Raw genomic sequence first — 16,743 nt, 5'->3', positions numbered from 1 at the left:
AGAGAGAAGGAGAAGATCTTAAAAATGATTTGCATCTACGGTTCCTTCAGAGACAAGCACGTGGACAAAGGAAATGGGCCAAAACAGCATTAAGGTGGATGAATGCCCAGGTCCAGATAGGGTGACCCTGGTTCTTGTCGGCGGCTAATGCAGAATTTGCAGTATCTTTGGCAGATGGATTTAAAATAAACGCAGCCACGGGTGAGGTGCTGGAGATTAGATTCCATTGATCAAGGAAGCCTCGAAGAATAATCCTGGAAATTAGAGGCGGGTGAGCCTAACATCAGTCATGGAAAAATCAATGGAAGACATTTTAAGGGACAGGATATAGAAGTATTTGGATTTCAATATTAATCGGGTAAAATGGTTTTGCAGAAGACACCTCGATTCAGAACGTGAGTGGGTAGCTAAGTAGGTGATCAGAACTTTCAGCATGAATTAAGCAGATGAAAAAAAATGGTTAAAAATGGCAGATGGAATTTAATGCAGATATAGTGTGAGGTGTTGCACTTTGGGAGGACCAAGCAGAGAACGACTTACACAGTGAATGGTAGGGAATTGAGGTGTATGGGAGAACAGAGGAATCTGGGAATGCAGGTTCATAATTTCTAGGCAGGTCAGAGATTGGGTCATAAATTGAGCTTTTGTCACATTAATCTTCAGAAGATCAGATGATTATACACATGATAAAACCAAATGAAGAACTACCTCGACTCTTAATATGACAAGGCGTTCAATCAAAGAAATATTTATGTGAATATCCTGTGAACCCTCTCCAATGTCAGCACATCGTTTCTAAGAGAAGGGGCACAAAACTGCTCACAATGCTCCAACTGAGGCCCTGCCAGTGGTTTATAAAGTCTCAACATTCCATCCTTGCTTTTATATTCTAGTCTTCTCGAGGCAAATGCTAACACCACACTTGCCTTCCTCACCACCGACTCAACCTGCAAATGACCCTTCATGTAATCCTGCACAAAGACTCCCAAGACCTATTGCACCTCATTAAAAAAATCTATCACCTAGTAAACAGTCTACCCTATTATTTATTCTACCAAAGTACATGACACTACAATTCTTGACAATATATTCCATCTGCTACATTTTGCCCTTTCTTCTAATCTGCCGAACTACTTATGTAGCCTCGAGGAAATCTGCAGATGCTGGAAATTCAAACAACAACACACACAAAATGCTGGTGGAACACAGCAGGCCAGGCAGCATCTACAGTGAAATCTGCAGATGCTGGAAATTCAAACAACAACACACACAAAATGCTGGTGGAACACAGCAGGCCAGGCAGCATCTATAGTGAGAAGTGCTGTCGATGTTTCGGGCTGAGACCTGACGAAGGGTCTCCACCAGCATTTTGTGTGCGTTGTTACTTATGTAGCCTCTCTACTTCCTCAAATCTATCTGCCCCTTAACCTATCTTTGTATCATCCGCAAACTTCGCCACAAAGCACTCAATTCCTTCATCCAAGTCATTGAGAAATAATGTGAAAAGAAGCGCCCCCAACATAGCCCCCTGCAGAACACCACTAGTTACTGGCAGCCAGCCAGAAAAGGTTCCCTTTATTTCCATGCTTTGCTATCTGCCAAACAGCCAATGTTTTCTACATTCTAGCAGCTTTGGTGTAATACAATGTGCTCTTAATTGGTTATGCAGCCTCATGTGTGGCAACTTGTCAAAGGCCTTTTGAAATTTCAAGTAGATAACTGGTTCTCTTTTGTCTACCCTGATTGTTATTTCTTCAAAGAATTCGAACAAAATTTCAGGCAAGATTTTCTATTGACGAAACCATGCTGACTACGGCCTATTTTATCATTGCCTCCAAGAACCCCAAACCACCTACTCAATAATCGACTCCAAACCACTGAGTTGTACGATAATATTTAACCTGACTCCGAGTGTTTAAAGGAGATGTGCGATGCACGTTTTTTTTCATACTCATTGTGGTGGGTGTCTGGAATGAATGCCTGGGGTGGTGGTGGAGGCAGACGCGATAGAGGCTATTACATACCATGTGAATGTGTTGAGAATGGAGGGGTGTGGACCTTGTGTAATCAGAAGTGATTGGTTTAGTAAGACGTGAAATGACCAATTCAATTGGTTCAGAACAACACAGTGAGCAGAAGGGCCTGTTCCCCTGCTGTAGGCTCCATGTTGGTGAAACCACAGCTGGGGGACTGCGTGCATCTCTGGTTGCTCACCTCTGGAAGGACGTGATTAACCTGGAAAGGCGCAGTGAGGATTCACGGCTTTTGTCTCCGTGACTGGAGGACTCGAGTCAGGAGACTGGACCGTGACTGTCACAAACAAAAAACAATCTGCAGTGATCAAGGAGATTACCTCCCTTTTCAAAGAAAAGGCTACCCTTCTTCTACCATCAACACTCCCCTCAACCACATCTCTTCAATATCACGCACGTCTCCACCGCCTCTCTCTGCTCCTCCCCTCTTTTTTTCTTTCTTTCATGGCTTTCCGTTTATTTCACCAATCAACCTCCCAATGAAGCTTCCCCTCCCAGTTTTACCCATCGCCTAGTTCTCGCCTGCTCTCACCTTTAGAAGCATAGAGACATAGAAAATCTACAGCACAATACAGGCCATTTGGCCCACAAAGTTCTGCCGAAAATGCCCCTACCTGAGAAATTACTAGGCTTACCAATAGCCCTCTAATTTTCTAAACTCCATGTATCTATCCAAAAGTCTGTTAAAAGACCCTATAGTATCCGCCTCCACCACCGTTGCCAGCAGCCCATTCCAAGCACTCACCTCAGCTTTTTTTTTTCTCCACTCCTGCAGAAGGGTTTCAGCCGACTGTACATTTTCCATAGTTGCTGCCCGGCCTGCTGAGTTCCTCCAGCACCTTGTGTGTGTTGCTTTGGATACTGACTGTGCACTGATCCCAAATCTGAGTGTGATGCAACACTGATTCTCCTGTCTGCCACCACTGTCACGGTGCAATTGTAGGGCAATGTAAAGGGTGACTAATGACACAAATTGTTCACGATAAAAACTGCTGTACATAATGCATAAGCCCACGTTTGGATATGAACTACAGTTCCCGTCGGGCATCACGCTCAGTCGGCGGCAGCTGCCGATCTGGAGGGACCGCGGGGCCATCTGTTGTAGTCCAATATTTCCCCTCCTCGCTCGCCGGGACTTTTTCTTCAAAAACACTTTTCCTCAGTCACCACAAACAACGCCGGACGGACTCACCGAGGAGTCGAAGGACAACAACGCCCGTCCTTGTAGACGCCAACGTCAGCGACCACCGACAGCAGCAGCAGCAGCACGGTGAACTCTGCCATGGCCACGGAGTGGAAGAGGAAGGTCAGCGCATGGTGTGGATTTCCACCCGGCCTATCGTAGCTCAGACTTACCTGTGTTCCTTGCTTTTAGTGGCTGAGATGTCTGTCGGTCAAGTGAGAACTCACACGATGATTTATTAAAATGAACGTCAGTCAGCCTTGAAAACAGATACAGGGAATGTTGATATCGTGTTCCCAGCCAGAGAACAGACTGACGTCAGTGGATATATGTCGTCATCACAGTTCTCTCAATAAAGATACTTCACTTGTGGATAAAATGAAGTTTGTGATATTTATAATGGTGAATTGTACTGATCAGACATCTCATTATACTGACGAAATAAAAATTATTGTGAAAGCTGCAGAAAGGTATCTTGGTGTAATTGGTGTTCTGTGGGAAGCTGTAAATGAAGCTCTGATGGGTGGGGTATCTGTATCCAAGTCTACTTGTGAAGGTACATAATGGGTTTAAAATATTGCAGTGAAATGCGAAAACTCTAATTTCTAAAGGTTAATACTTTGAGAAGTTTTTTTCTGATTTGTCAAACCTCCGGATGTTATAAGGATACAGGTATGCTGGTTGTTGCCACCAGATTCAATGTCCATAATAATTGTGATACGGCGAAAGATTTAATATTCGTTTGGAACATACTGGCTGGAGTGAGTATGTGGGATGTTATGGGTGATGAAACATTGGGGAGTGATCATTTTTCTCTCTTTATAAGCTTGAGTTTGGATTTATATCGGGGACAGGAAGCTACCTGTAGGAAGTGGAATTTTTGTAAAGTAGATTGGGAGAAATTTAAGGTTTTATGTGATATGTGTCAGTCCCTGAGTGATATTATTTAGAACAAAACGGCACAGGCCGTAGTGAGGAAGGCGGTGATTTACCAGAATCTTATTGAGATAATATTGGAAGGGATATTGAACTTGGAGATGTTTGGGGAATGATTGAGAAAATTAGGAAATTTGCAAAGATCATAATATTCCAGTAATGATTAATGTGGGCAGAATGATTATTACTGAAATTGGGACGGTTGTGTTACCGGCTGGGTCATTTGTTGCGATTTGTTATCAAAATAATGTAAGTGAAGAAGTTAAACAATGTCGGGATATATTTCTAAGTGAATAACCTGATGTGTTGGCAGTCGGCTGTAGCAATGATAATACCACTGATGTTGAGTATCTTTTTGTGTGTGAATTTAAGAAGTCTATTATTAATGCGGTTTAGGTGTCCCCATGAAAGGATGATTGTATGACCAGTCATACGACTGACAGCTCTCTTGAGAAAGTATTAACATTTTTGAATCGTATTTGGAGGTTCCTCGTGGAAAATGGCAGCAGTAGTGCCCATTATAAAATATAGGGACCCCCTTCAGATCCTTCTAGTTGTGGGCTTATATTGTTAATGTCTCATTTATGTAAACTGATGGAAGTCGAGCTCTTGAGTTATATTTTGCAAAAGAAAGTTGTGATGGTGTTTCATCAGAGTGGGTTTTGGAAGGCTAGAATGACAATAGATTCAGCTTTAAGGTTGGAAGATGATATCAGGAAAGCACAGTTAAAGATGTTGTAATTACAGTACTTTTGATATTGAACAGGCATATGATACGTGATGGAAGGAAGGACTTTTAAATTATGTAAATTAGGGGAGTTAGGAGAGTTGAGAGAGTCAGTTTCTTTTTAATTGGATGGTCTGTGCAGGTACGGGTGGGCATGTTATATTTGTGCTCTGTGAGATAGAGAATGCGACCCCACAAGACAGTATTTGTAGCCCTTTATTATGTAATATTATGATTAATGATAATTTTTTATGAGATAGGTAATGGAGTGGTAGATCACTATATGCATCACAAAACTGCTGAGACCCGTACATGCACATTAGATGATTCCAGAGCAACAATCATTTCAAACAATTCACAAAATTGCTGACCTGCCTTAAATCAAATGGCAAGAACAAATCTCAAACTTCAAAGTGCATTTGTGATTAAAGTATCTAAAAGTGAAAGAACTTTGAGATCCATCACACCCCAAATCCGTGCGCATCTCGAAATTTGCCGACACAACCCAAATGCATCTGCACTCCCAAATCCCTGTCATTCTGATATTCATGTAGACCGCCATATTCACCAACACATCCTGAAACCTGCGAACATTCACAAATCAAATTGCAGCCCCATTTCCATGTGCATCCCCAGATTCCTGTCACTCCGAAATCCGTGTGCACCCCCATATTCACCGACACACCCGGAATCCTGCGCACATCTGCAAAATAATGTGCAGCCCCATTTTTAAATGCACTTCCAAACCCGCTGACATCCCCACATGCACATTAGATTTTCCCAGAAGTAGAACCATTTCAAACAATTCACAAAATAGCTTCCCATCCTTAAGAAGATCAAAGTTCAAATGCATTAATTATTAATGTATCTGTATGTCAGTATCTCTATGTGTTTATATTCATTAATCGGTGTGTCTGTGTCAGAGACCAGCTGGCAGACAGCGCTCGGTCCTTGTCGAAACAGCGAGGCCACTGAGAACACTTGGACAGTGTGGAAGGATGTGCGTACAGGGGCATGCAAAAGTCTGGACACCCCTGGTCAAAATTTCTGTTACTGTGAATAGCTGAGTGAGTAGAAGATGAATTGATCTTCAAAAGTCATTAAGTTAAAGATAAAATATTCTTTTCAGCATTTTAAGCAAAGTTAGTGTATTATTTTTTGTTTTGTACAGTTTAGAGTGAAAAAAAAGGAAAGGAGATCACCCCAAGAGATTTGACCTCACAGATAACTTTTACCAAGGTCACAGACCTTAATTAGCTTGTCCGGGCTATGGCTTATTCACAATCATCGTTAGGAAATGCCAGGTGATGCAAATTCAAAGCTTTATAAATACCCTGACTCCTCAAATCTTGTCCCAACAATCAGCAGCCGGGGCTCCTCTAAGCAGCCGCCTAGCACTCAGAAAATTAAAATAAATGATGCCCTCAAAGCAGGAGAAGGCTATAAGAAGATAGCAAAGTGTTTTCAGCTGGCTGTTTTCTCAGTTTGGAATGAAATTAAGAAATGGTAGATAACAGGAACGGTGGAGATTAAGTTGAGGTCTGGAACACCAAGAAAACTTTCCGAGAGAACTGCTTGTAGGATTGCTAGAAAGGCAAATCAAAACCTCCGTTTGACTGCAAACGTCCTTCAGGAAGATTTAGCAGACTCTGGAGTGGAGGTTCACTGTTCTACTGTGCAGTGACACCTGCACAAATATGACCTTCATGGAAGAGTCATCAGAAGAAAACCTTTCCTGCATCCTCATCACAAAATTCAGCGTCAGAAGTTTGCAAAGGAACACTAAACAAGCATGATGCAATTTGGAAACAAGTCCTATGGACTGGTGAAGTTAAAATAAAAATTGTTGGCTGCAAAGAGCAAAGGTATGTTTGGAGAAAAAAAGGGTGCTGAATTTCATGAAAGGAGCACCTCTCCAACTGTAAAGCACGGGGGTGGATCGATCATGCTTTTGGCTTGTGTTGCATCCAGTGGCACGGAGAACATTTCACTGGTAGAGTGAAGAACGAATTCAATTAAATACCAGCAAATTCTGGAAGCCAACATCACACCGTCTGTACAAAAGCCAAAGATGAAAAGAGGATGACCTCGACAACAGGCTAATGATCCTAATCACAACTCAAAATCCACAATGGACTACCTCAATAGTCACAAGCTGTAGGTTTTGCCATGGACCTCACAGTCCCCCCGACCTAAACATGATCGAAAATATGTGCAAGACGGCCCAAGAATCTCACAGAACTGGAAGCCTTTTACAAGGAGGAATGGGCGAAATCCTGCAAGCAAGAATTGAAAGACTCTTAGCTGGCTACAGAAAGCGTTTACAGGCTGTGAAACTCGCCAAAGGGGGTGTTACTAAGTACTGACCATGCAGGGTGCCCAAACTTTTGCTTCGGGCCCTTTTCCTTTTTTGTTATTTTGAAACTGTAAAAGATGGAAATAAAAGAAAAAGTAATCTTAAAATATTAAAGAAATGTGTCATCTTTAACTTTATGCCTTTTGGAAATCAGGTCATCTTTTACTCGCTTAGTTATTCACAGTAACAGAAGTTTTGACCAGGAGTGCCCAAACTTCTGCATGCCACTGTAACTCTGCTTTCCTAATATCATCTTTCAAGCATAAAACTGAATCCAATGTCATTCTACTTTTCCGAAATCCACTCTGATAAAACACGGAATCACCTCTCTTTCCCAAAATATAACTCAAACGCTCAATTAGCACATGTTCCATCAGCTTACATAAATGAGACATTAACGATATTGGCCTATAACCAGAAGGATCAGATGGGCATCTCCCAGATTTCAGAATAAGCACTACTGCAACCATTTTCCGTGAGGAAGGAGGATGGCCGAATAACCAAATACAATTCAGAAATTTTCATATGATCTATGGAGAGTTGTTAGTCACATGTCTGATCATACCAGAATATGAATCATCCTTTCCTGGAGACGTCTGCCCTGCCAATTCCATAAAATATTATCACAATATGACCTCCAGAAAATCTTTTTCGGAATCTTATCCACTTTCCTTACCATGCCCTGTGCCCTCTTATACTGAATAAGGTCACTCTGATACTGATACTTTTTAACGTTCTTAAACGCCTTATTTCTCTCCCTAATTGCCTCTGCACAGTTCTCAGTCCACCAGGGCACAGCCCTTCTCATATTAATTCCGTTTGTAATGTGAATCACTTCCAACGCAGTTTGCTGAATAATGTGACATAACCTTTCATTGAAAAAATACACGTCTTCCTCATCATTCAGTAGCAGTTCTAGAACTACTGTGAATATTAAATCTCGTACCTATTCAGACACACAAGTTGAGAAACTCTTTGACAATCAAACCATTACCATCAGTCCACAAACAACCCCACAGTGAATTATGTGCGTTAAAATCCCCACACCATACAACCCTTAAGAGAGTGAGAATTACATGTACTTTCTCACAAATCAATAGCACGTTTTCCATAAGGTTTGTAAAAACTAAACTCATTTGTACATCCACCTGCTGAATCAAATATTTCTACTAAAAGTAACTCATAAGGTTCATTCACTTTCACAACTCTGCACCCTGCCCCTTTCCTTATAAAACTGGCAACACCACCTCTCTACCAACCAGCTCATCACAACCACTAACAATATAACCTTGCACAGAAAAAAAACAACTTTACATGTGCAAATCCCAGATTTCCTCCCTCTCTCTCTCTCTCTCTCTCACTCACTCACTCACTCACTCACTCACTCACTCACTCACTCACTCACTCACTCACTCACATCGGGAGAATCTGACTGACAAATCAGAAATAAACTTCTTGAAGTCTTGAACATTATAAATCTGGCTTCTCGTATCCCACTGCAATATATTTCATCCCATTATGTACCTTCACAATTAGACTGGGATACAGATACCCCACCCATCAGAGCTGCATTTACAGCTTCCCACAAATCAGCAGTAACAACAAGATACCTTCCTGCAGCTTTCACAAAAATTTTAATTTCCTCAGTGGGGCGAGATGTCTGATCAGTGGAAATCACCACATCGGTTATAAACATCACAAACTTCATTTTATTGAGCAGTAAAGCATCTTTAGTGAGAGAACTGTGAGGATGACATATATCCATTGACTTCAAAGTCGGTTCAGTGATGGAATACTTTATCAAATTTACCTGCTCTGCTTGCTGTACTTGTCCTTGAACAGGCCCTTCTGCTCACTGTGTTGTTCTGAAACAATTGAACCGGTCATTCCATGTCTTACTAAACCAATCCCTTCTGCCTTCACCAGGTCCACATCCCTCCATTCTCCACATATTCAAATGGTATCAAATAGCCTCTATCACATCTGCATCCACCACCACCTCTGACATTCACTCCAGACACCCACCACTAGGAGTATGAAAAACAAAACTTGAAATGCAAATCTCCTTTAAACATTCTGTGTCAGATTTTTAACATTATTGTCATTTTTAATTGTTTTTAACAGCAGCTGTGCAGAGAAAAAGTACAAATTTTCTCTAAATTAAAAAAATATTTAAATAGTGCAAAAAGGACCAATAAGGTTGTGTTCCCTCTTTCTCCTGAAGTGCATGCCCTCTGGCATTGGATATTTCCTCCTTGGAGAAAAAATACTGAATATCCACTCTGTCTGTGCCTCTCACATTCCTGTAAACGTTTGTCAGACATCCCCCAGCTTCTCCTGGTTCACAGAAATTACCCTGGATTGTCCATTCTCACTTTATCCAGGCAGCATCCTGTTAAGCCTCTTCCACTCACCATCCAAAACCTCCGCATTATTCCTATATTCGAATGCAATTCTCCAGATGTGGTTAAACTAGTGATTTCTACAACTGCAACACAACTGCCTGACACTGGAACAACTATCAAGGGTTTATGAACTCGTATTCCAAGATCCCTCTATAGATCAACACAGTCCAATCTCGCGCCATGAATATAACAGCAAGGGGATAATGTTGAGCCTTTATAAGGCACTACTTAGGCCACACTTGGAGTATTATCAACAGTTTTCACCCCCATATCTCAGGAAGGATGTGTTGTCATTGCAGAGAGTCCAAAGGAGGTTCAGAAGGATGATTTTGGGAATGAAGGATTTAAAATGTGAGGAGCATTTGGCAGCTTTGACCCTGTGCTCACTGGAACTCAGAAGAATGTGGGGGGAATCTCATTGAAACCTACTGAATGGTGAAAGGACCAGATAAGGTGGATGTAGAGAGGATAATCCTTATGATGGGGCTATCAAGAACTAGAGAGCAGAGCCACAAAGATGAGGGACCTCCTGTTTAAATGGAGGTAAGCAGGATTTTTTTTCATTAGTCAAGGAGTACTGAACCTGTGGAATGCTCTGCCACAGACTGCAGTACAAGCCAAGTCTGTGGGTATATTTAAGGCAGAAGTCGATCGTTTCCTGATTGGTCAAGGCATTAAAGGATATGGCGAGAGGTTAGGTGTATGGATTTGTGCGCAATCCGGGATCAGCCATGATAGATAGGCAGCAGACTTGAAGGGCTGAATGGCCTAATTCTGCTCCTATGACTTATGGTCTTATGGACACAAGGCCCCTCAGTCATGATGAATCTCCTCTGCCGTCTTCCAGCACAAAACATCCTTTGTATAGAATGCTAAGTAGAACTGAATGCAACTTTTCAAGAACGTTGGCAACTCAGGCAGCATCTATTGAGTGGAATAAAGTTGATGTTTTGGATAGAACCCATGCCTTACTGCACTGACACAGGCCCTTCAGCCCAACTTTTCCATGCTGTCCTGGTGTCCACTGAAACTAATCCCATCTGCCTTTGAGTATTTATTTATTTTTGGAATACATCTATCCTTCACCTTTTCCTAACTATTATTTTACCTCATCAACTCCTGTTCAATACATAACACCCAATCCAGTAGAGCTGTTCCCCGAGTAGTCTCAACGACAAACTGATCTAAAAAGCCATCACATTGCATTCAACAAATTCGCTCTCTTGAGATCCTTTACCAACCTGATTTTCCCAATTTACCTGCAGTTTCCAGTTGAAATCTGTGGGCCACATCCCACTTACTGTATATGACTGCCATCAGTGTCATTTTTACTTTTGCAGTTCCTTACCTCAACCCACAAGGATTGAACATCTTCCAATCCTATGTCACATTTTTCTACTGATTTACCAGCAGAGCCACGCCACCCACTCTGCCTACCTCTCTATACCACTGATACATTGTGTAACCTTGGACATTCAGCTCCCAACTACAAACATTTTTCAGCCACGATTCAGTGATGTCCAAAACATCATACCTGACAATCTGTAAACGTGTAACAAGATCATCCACCTTATTTCTTATACACAATGCTTTGAGATATAATACTTTATGTACTGTATGTCCTATCCTTTTTAATTCTGCATCCCTGATGCATTGAAACTCACCCTGCTGGCTGCAATTTTGTCCTCACATCTGTCCGCCCTATCTGACAGTTTGACTGCACGCTATCTTTGCATTTTTACCATCAGACCTATCCCTTCACTCCAGTTCCGAGCACCACCCCCAACAAATTAGTTTAAACACTCCCCAACAGCTCTATCAACCTCTCTGTGAGAATATTTTTCTCCCTCAGGTCTAGGTGCAAACCATCCCTTTTGAGCAGGTCGTTCCTCCACCAGAAGATATCCCAATGATGCAAGAACCTGAAGCCCTGCACTCTGCACCATCTTCTCAGCCATCTTTAATTTGCTAAATTTTGCTGTTTGTACCCTCACCAGCACGTGGTGCAGGCAGCACTCCAGAAATTACAACCCTGCAGGTACTGCTTCTGAGCTCTCTACCAAGCTCTCCAAATTTTATTTTCAGGACCTCTTTGCTTTTACTTTTATGTAATTGGTCCCAAAATGTACCAAGATATCTGGCTCTTTTCCCTCCCTCTCTAAAATGCTGCAGGCACGATCTGAGACGTTCCTGACCGTGGCACCTAGGAGGCAGCATACCATTCGGCTGTCTCGTTCACGCCCATAGATTCTCCTGTCTGCTCTCCTGACGACTGAGTCCCCTATCACTACCATTCCCCTCTTCTCCCGCCAACATCAGTAAACAGTGAGAGTTGCTGATCCAGAAGAAGGAAGACCCCTGTCAATCAGAGTCTACACTCACAGCGCACGGAGGATTTGTTTATTTTTCTGACAATCCTGGTCACCACACTGATACCCGCTTTTATTCCCCACAATATCATCAATTCAGTATTAATTTCCCAGCTCCTGTGGTAGGATTCAAACTCATGCCTTGGCCTGTTAGTGCAGTGTGCCTGGGATCAGGACACAGTGGTTTATCCAACAGTCCCGTGTATTGGTTGTTTTGTGACCTGTGCTGGTGGGTTCAGGGGCTCTGAAAATCTCCAGCTGACCACGTGACAGTGATGCCCCCCCCCCCAGTCGGTGGGGTTGATGTGTCATAAACTTCAGTTCCCCTTCAGCCCATCAGTACTGCCAATCTTTCCCTCACATTAGAAATTAGTTGAAGGAAAAATGAAATTTTGTAGATTTTACCTCGATTAATGCCATCAGTTCTTTCTCTGAGCACTGTGTTCAATAAATAAGGGTCATCGAATTTTTCAACTGGTAGGGTCTTATTTATCACTGACAATTCCTGGACATCGTCATTAATCCTGTAAATATTAAACTGCTGGTTAAAAACTGTGATTTTGAAGTATTTTACAAATTCATACAGATTTTCATTAAAAAGCATGTCCTACCTCCTGTTCCGACGAGCTTCCTCCTGAAATAAATAAAAACACAGATCCGATTAGACATGAACTTGCTGTCCACATCCTGATTTTCATCCAAATCATTACAAGGTGTTGAAAATTCCCACTCCTGCACTCACACACACGAACAATACAGAACCAGGAGTTAAATTACAGGGAATGTTTCTGAAAATTAGACCATTACTGAGAGGACACTCCTTCTCTCAGAGGGTTAAACAAATAGTTATACTTAGAACTCTGTTGTCCGCTCGCAGTATTTAAATGAACAAACATGTCAGTTCAATAATGTGAAACATGAGGTCTTAAAGTCTTCATTCTTTTGATCGATGAGACCTTGAACATACAGATGTGAGTTATGATGGAACGTGACGAAGTATTTTCTGGAGATGAGCCACATGTTTCAACTGGCAAAGTAAAACATGTCTGATAATGTTTTCCGGAACAAGCGGACCTACATCGATGTAAAATCCTCCCTATCCGCCTTTAATTAAGACGAGGTTAATTTTAGTTTTGCAACTGACTCGTACGCTTAGTCAGGAAAAGAAGTGCCAGCTGTTTAAAAATTGTATCACTGTTGGATTTCTGCCTTCGGACCGGAAATGCGATTGGTTGTAATGACTTTCAGAGTCTCCAGGGCCGTCATTGGAAACCAGAGGCTCTGACCGGCACAAAGGGGGTGAGACTTGTGACTGTTTCAATGATTCTGTACTCTGTTTAGACTTGTTTAGCTGATCCTTCGTATCACTAGTTCCTTCATGAATTTTTCACTCAATTTTTAGACTTGGGATTGTGTTTTTCATTATATATTATATTTTCACTTACTGTAATCTAACAAACCATCCTGCAGCATCCTCGGAAAGTTCTTACTCCCCACAGATCGAATCCTCTCATCTTGCTGATCTTGGTCCTGAAGAACGGTCTCGGTCCGACAAACCCACTCTTTATTATTTTCCATAGATGTTGCCTGACCTGCTGAGATTTTTCAGCATTTTGTGTGTGTTGTTCTCCGTCATACCTCTTCCTCTTTTCCCCTTTGTTTTCCCATTTCTTGCACCTCTTTCCCTTCCTCTATTCTTACCCATCTTTCCTACGCTCTCTCACTGTCCATTGCAAACTCTCTCTCTCCCCCTTTATGACTCTCTCTCTCACACACACATGCACAAACCTCTCCCCTCTATTACCCTTGCAATCACTCTGACACTCTCCTCCACTCCAGCCCTCTCCATCTCTCCCACCTCCACTCTTGTCCACCCCTTCCCTTCTCACTCTCTCCTTCCCTCCCTCTCCATCTCACCCCTGTTCCTGCTCTCCTCTCGTTTGCCCAAATTTATCTTAAAAATGTTCTCTCTGTGTGCCTCACCATCCTCTATCGCTGATCACTTTCTTCCCCTCAGTTTTCCTTCCTCCTTCCTTAGGTTCCTCTCTTCACCCTCTCTCACTGCACCCACTCGCCCTTTGTCCGCCTCTCTCATCCCACTCTCACCGCCTTCAACCTACTTACCGCACTCTCCAACTCATCCCTCTGTATATGTTCTCCCCTGTGCATCTTAACATCTCTCCCCTCACTCTCTTTCTCTCCTCACCACTGTCACATCTGTCCTTCGGCCACGGAGTGAAGGGAAAAGAGTTGGGCCGAGGGTAGACTGAGTTCGAGAGTGAGGAGTGAAACTGACCGAGTTTGCGATTTCTTGTATCTTGGCATTGGCCTCGTTCAGTGACCCCAGCTCCGCCTTGCTCCCCAGAATACATATCTGTCCCTCCACCTCGTGTTTCTCTTGCGGACTGTCCTCCTCCTTTGTAGCACAACGACAGAGGGAGCGAGAGAGACAGAGAGAAAGAAAGAGAGCGAGAGAGAGGCGCGATGGAGTGGGGAGTAAGGGGGAGAGGGAGTACTGCTTGGTATGAGAGAGGAGAAGCGGAGAGAGACTACAGAGAGGAAGGTGAGAGTGAGAAAAGTGAGAGAGAAGGACGAGATTCGGAGAAAGCGCGTAAATAGACCCTTCAGTCCATCTGGACAGTTGCACCCATATTTACAGAGCCAGTGCTGTCTGCACACGTTTGTTATTTACTCCTATAAACCTTCTCCATCCGCGTGTCAGGTAGGAGCTGAGAGCTTTGTGACCTGGTATCAAGTCACCAACACTCCGCCCCTCCCCCCCCTCCATTTCAGCAATACAATGGAGATGGTTACGGACAACAGGAAGTCAGCCGGGGCGGTGCACACATTCCTATTTACATCAACGGTAGAAGATGAGAGGGTTGACAGCTCCAATTTCCTGGGAGTGAAATTCACTAAACAGCCTGTCCTTGTCCAGCCCCAAGGACACAAGGACACCCCGCACAGAGGCGCACCCGATAATTAAAGTTAGCACATCCGAGCAAGTGTATGCTCTCTGCTCATTGCGTATCAAAGAACGTGTCGATACTGGATGTAATCAGACAAACAACTTTGTAGCAGCGCTACCTACTCACTGCGCGCATGGATCAGGCCCGAACTGGTTTCTGGGGCGCTTAGTATGAATTCTGCCCATTCACCTTCGATGATAGTATTCCCGTCAGGTGTCCCGATTCCTCTCCGTATCGAGAAGCAAAAGCTTTGTAGGTCATTTAACCGATGAACATTTACGCTGGGGTGCGATATTCACTACCAGAGGGAGCGTGGTGACCACGACAGCGGGAATTGGTGAAAAAAATAAAAATAAAATGTAAACTGACTTTAATAACGCATAGGAGAAGAATGTCGCTGGCTGCGGGAGCCAAACCATCAGTTCCGCTGCTGTGTCTTGGGGTTAAAACCTGCTTTACACTCGCCGGTGCCACGTTCTCTAATAACCGGGGGTTCTGTAGTGTCAAGATGGAAACACTATGAGCACCTCTGAGAAGAACTTAGATATTATGTTTATTGACTAGTTGAATAATTGACGTGAGCGGATATTCCGCTGCGCGGATGAACTGCTCTCTGAACTTGGACTGAGTTACCCCATAAATAAACGTGTTTGTGCAGCAACTTAATATCATCAGCATCTCTCCGGAGTGTTCAAGTAAGTATTCAGAATCGTTGTAATTATTGTTATCCAATCCAACAATGGTGTAATAAAGAAATTGGATAACATTTACCAACCACAGAATAATGAAACTTCCGGAGATGGTGAGAAGTAAGATCACAGACCTCCTCCTGCTCTCCAACTCTGGGTCACTGCGGTTCTCCGCCTTGCTCTGACCCCTCAGCCCCTTACGGACTCGACTGGTCACTAAAATGTGTCTGACCGTCAGAGCGTTTAACAGTAATATCAATACGAAGGGGATTAATGGCGTCAGAACTGTAGAAAGCCAGTTATATCCCACCCACCCCGGATCCGTATAGTAGCTCGGCTTTGTGACACAGTCCCAAGGTATGTTGCCAATCACTTTCACAGGATGATGTATAAAGAGGTTGGGCACGTTTTTAAAGCAGAGCAGAACGCCGGTTGTTGTCAGAACCACAGCCGCAGTTTTCCCGGTGCAATACTTCGCTTTCCGCTTCTGGCAACAGATGGCGACAAACCGATCAATCGTAAAGGTGACGGTAAACCAAACAGAACAGTCCATGGCTGCCGTCCCTAGGGCAGAGATCACACTGCATACGGGGGTGATGTCTAAGAACGTCCCAGGGAAGTAATAATAACTGATCCGCCACAATATGACCTCAAAGATGATGGTTAGTAGATCCGCCGTTGCCATGGCCACCAAGTAGCGAGTGGTGCAGGTGGAGAGGCCACATTTTCCCCAACTCAGGATCACAATACCCAGTAAATTAACTGGGGAAGAAGCAAAATGAATTAGTTAAATACTGTCTCGCCTCTCCCTGTGTCTCAGAGCAACGATAAATGAAGAACAATCAAATTTTTCAGCCAACCTATTATTAGAGTTTGTACGTTGTAGCACATTCAGGCAACTTCTCGGCGATAGTGATCGCTGCGTACCCGTTACCTATGTTCTGGCATTCTCGCCATACAGTAAGATGTGTTTGTCTCTTCCTCGACTCACCTTTTGTCACCCGCCCACTTGGTTCACTCCTGTAAAGTTCTGCAACTACTTTTGTCTGGCTTTCCTTCACACTGTGTTAAGCTTT

This window comes from Hemitrygon akajei, chromosome 9 (genome assembly GCF_048418815.1).
Source record: "Hemitrygon akajei chromosome 9, sHemAka1.3, whole genome shotgun sequence".
In the NCBI taxonomy this organism is placed as follows: domain Eukaryota; kingdom Metazoa; phylum Chordata; class Chondrichthyes; order Myliobatiformes; family Dasyatidae; genus Hemitrygon; species Hemitrygon akajei.
The sequence above is the reverse complement of the archived record's forward strand: the minus strand, read 5'-3'. Positions refer to the sequence as shown.